We start from the raw sequence: 4,412 nt of genomic DNA on the forward strand, positions 1-4,412 counted from the left end.
AACTTGACAATCAATCCTCATGTTTCTTCGTATATAATTTAATATTGCAGTACTCTATGGTGTGTATGCTTCAGCAAAGGTCCTAAGTGACAGCAAAGAGAAATTATTTTGTGGTGGCATGCCATTATTTGTTTTTTATTGTAAATTGTCATACCATTTCCAGATTTTTCTCACTCTTTGTCTTTTTTTTTTTATTTATTAAATTTATTGGGGTGACAATTGTTAGTAAAATTACATAGATTTCAGGTGTACAATTCTGTATAACATCATCTATAAATCCCATTGTGTGTTCATCACCCAGAGTCAGTTCTCCTTCCATCACCATATATTCGATCTCCCTTACCCTCATCTCCCACCCCCCCACCCCCCACCCCCCTTACCCTCTGGCAACCACTAAACTATTGTCTGTGTCTATGAGTTTCTGTTTCTCATTTGTTTGTCTTGTTCTTTTGTTGTTTTTGGTTTATATACCACATATCAGTGAAATCACATGGTTCTCTGCTTTTTCTGTCTGACTTGTTTCGCTCAGCATTACTCTCTCAAGATCGATCCATGTTGTCACAAATGTTCCTATATCATCTTTTCTTACCGCCGAATAGTATTCCATTGTGTATATATACCACAACTTCTTTATCCATTCATCTATCGAAGGACATTTCGGTTGTTTCCATGTCTTGGCCACCGTAAACAAAGCTGCAATGAACATTGGAGCACACGTGTCTTTATCTCTAAATGTTTTCAGATTTTTTGGGTAGATACCCAGAAGAGGGATTGCTGGGTCATGTGGTAATTCTATTCGTAATTCTTTGAGGAACCTCCACACTGCCTTCCATAACGGCTGCACCAGTCTGCATTCCCACCAACAGTGTATGAGGGTTCCTTTTTCTCCACAGCCTCTCCAACATTTGTTATTATTTGTCTTGTTGATGATAGCCATTCTGACTGGGGTGAGGTGATATCTCATTGTGGTTTTGATTTGCATTTCTCTGATGATTAGTGATGTTGAGCATTTTTTCATATGTCTATTTGCCATTTGTATGTCCTCTTTGGAGAAATGTCTCTTCAAGTCCTCTGCCCATTTTTCAATTGGGTTGTTTGTTTTTTTCTTGTTGAGTTGCATGAGTACCTTGTATATTCTGGATACTAGCCCCTTATCAGAGGCACTGTTTGCAAAAATCTTCTCCCATTCATTTGGTGGCCTCTTTATTTTGTCAATGGTTTCTTTTGCTGTGCAGAAGCTTTTAAGTTTCATATAGTCTCATTCGTTTATTTTAGCTTTTACTTCCATTGCCTTTGGAGTCAAGTTCATAAAATGCTCTTTGAACCCAAGGTCCATAAGTTTAGTACCTATGTTTTCTTCTATGCAGTTTATTGTGTCAGGTCTTATGCTTAAGTCTTTGATCCATTTTGAATTAACTTTGGTACATGGTGACAAGTAGCAGTCCAGTTTCATTCTTTTGCACGTGGCTATCCAATTCTCCCAGCACCATTTATTGAAGAGGCTGTCTTTGCTCCATTGTATGTTTTTAGCTTCTTTGTCAAAAATTATCTGTCCATATTTATGTGGTTTTATTTCTGGGTTCTCAATTCTATTCCATTGGTCTATGTGTCTGTTTTTCTGCCAATACCATGCTGTTTTGATTATTGTAGCCCTGTAGTACAAGCCAAAGTCAGGAAGTGTGATACCTCCATTATTGTTCTTTTTTCTTAAGATTGCTTTGGCTATTCGGGGTCTTTTGTGGTTCCAAACAAATCTGATGATTTTTTGTTCTATTTCTTTAAAATATGCCATTGGGATTTTGATGGGGATTGCATTGAATCTGTATATTGCTTTGGGTAATATGGCCATTTTAACTATGTTGATTCTTCCAATCCATGAGCACGGAATGTCTTTCCATTTCTTTGTGTCTTCTTCAATTTCTTTCAAAAATGTCTTATAGTTTTCAGCATATAGGTCTTTCACATCCTTGGTTAAGTTTATTCCTAGGTATTTTATTCTTTTTGCTGCAATTGCAAAAGGAATTGTTTTTTGTATTTCTTTTTCGGAGATTTCATTGTTAGTATATAGGAAGGCAATGGACTTTTGTGCGTTGATTTTGTAGCCGGCAACTTTACTGTATTCGTTGATTGTTTCTAATAGCTTTTTGGTGGAGTCTTTAGGGTTTTCTATATATAGCATCATGTCATCTGCAAAGAGTGATAATTTAACTTCTTCATTCCCAATTTGGATGCCTTTTATTTCTTTCTCTTGCCTGATTGCTCTGGCAAGGACTTCCAACACTATGTTGAAAAGCAGAGGTGATAGGGGACATCCCTGTCGTGTTCCTGAACGTAGAGCAATGGGCTTCAGTTTTTCTCCATTAATTATGAGATTAGCAGAGGGCTTGTCATATATGGCCTTTATTATGTTAAGGTATTTTCCTTCTATACCCATTTTATTAAGTGTTTTAATCATAAAGGGATGTTGTATCTTGTCAAATGCTTTTTCTGCATCAATTGATATAATCATATGATTTTTGTCCTTTATTTTGTTTATGTGATGTATCACATTGATGGATTTGCGTATGTTGAACCATCCTTGTGTCCCGGGGATGAACCCCACTTGGTCGTGATGAATAATCTTTTTAATGCATTGTTGTATTCGATTAGCTAGAATTTTATTTAGGATTTTTGCATCGGTATTCATCAGAGATATTGGTCTGTAGTTTTCTTTTTTTGTGCTGTCCTTACCAGGTTTTGGTATCAGGGTAATGTTGGCCTCATAAAATGTGTTAGGGAGTACTGTCTCTTCTTCAATTTTTTGGAAGAGTGTGTGCAGAATTGGTATTAGATCCTCTTTGAAGGTTTGGTAGAATTCACTAGTGAAGCCATCTGGTCCCGGACTTTTGCTTTTGGGAAGGGTTTGGATGACTGATTCAATTTCGTTACTGGTGATCGGTCTGTTTAGATTTTCCAGTTCTTCATGGTTCAGCCTTGGAAGGCTATATGTTTCTAAGAACTTGTCCATTTCTTCTAGGTTGTTGAATTTGGTGGCATATAGTCCTTCATAGTATTCTTGGATGATCCTTTGTATTTCTGTGGTGTCCGTGATAACTTCCCCTTTTACGTTTCTGATTTTGTTAATCAGTGTCTTCTCTCTTTTTATCTTAGTAAGTCTAGCCAAGGGTTTGTCAATTTTGTTAATCTTTTCAAAGAACCAGCTCTTTGTCATATTTATTTTTTCTATTGTCTTTTTGTTCTCTATTTCATTTAGTTCTGCTCTAATTTTTGTTATTTCCTTTCTTCTGCTGACCTTGGGTTTTACTTGTTCTTCTTTTTCTAGTTCTTTAAGGTGTAACATGAGGTTATTTATTTGGGAGTTTTCTTGTTTCTTGAGATAGGCCTGTAATGAGATAAATTTCCCTCTTAAAACTGCTTTCGCTGCATCCCAAAAATTTTGGTAGGATGTATTTTCATTGTCATTTGTTTCTATGTATCTTTTGATCTCTCCTCTAATTTCTTCTTTGACCCAGTCCTTCTTTAAAAGTATGTTATTTAATCTCCATGTATTTGTGTTTTTTCCTGCTTTCTTTTTACAGTTGATATCCAATTTCAAAGCCTTGTGATCAGAGAATATGCATGGTATGATTTCAATCTTCTTAAATTTGTTGAGACTGATTTTATGTCCCAATATATGGTCTATCCTTGAGAATGTTCCATGTACACTAGAAAAGAATGTATAGTCTGATGTTTTAGGATGAAGTGCTCTATAAATGTCAATTACATCCATTTCATCTAATGTGTCATTTAGGGCTACTATTTCATTATTTATTTTCTGTTTGGATGATCTATCCATAGCTGTCAATGATGTATTTAAGTCCCCTAGTATAATTGTGTTTTGGTCAATTTCTCCCTTTAGTTCTGTTAGTAGTTGCTTGGTGTATTTCGGTGCTCCCTGATTGGGGGCATAAATATTGATGACTGTTATGTCTTCTTGTTGTACAGTCCCCTTCACCATTATGAAATGTCCATCTTTGTCTCTTGTTATCTTTTTCACCTTGAAGTCTGTTTCATCTGATATCATTATGGCTACACCTGATTTTCTCTGGGTACCATTTGCTTGGAGTGTCAATTTCCACCCTTTCACTTTGAGTCTATGCTTGTCCTTGTAGCTGAGATTTGTCTCTTGGAGACAGCATATGGTTGGGTTTAGTTTTTTGATCCAATCTTCTACTCTTTGCCTTTTCATTGGTGAGTTCAGTCCATTTACATTTAGGGTGATTATTGATATGTGAGGATTTCCTGTCATTCTATCTTTAGTTTTCTGGTAAGGCTGTGTCTCCATTGTTTCTTTGCCTTTTTGTTGTTGTCTATTATTTCTGTGTGGTGGTATTCTGTGATGTTTCCTTTTGTTTCTTCTTTTATTTCAGTAT

Source organism: Rhinolophus sinicus, chromosome 18 (assembly GCF_057876585.1).
Source record: "Rhinolophus sinicus isolate RSI-liver-muscle chromosome 18, RSI-T2T, whole genome shotgun sequence".
Taxonomy (NCBI): domain Eukaryota; kingdom Metazoa; phylum Chordata; class Mammalia; order Chiroptera; family Rhinolophidae; genus Rhinolophus; species Rhinolophus sinicus.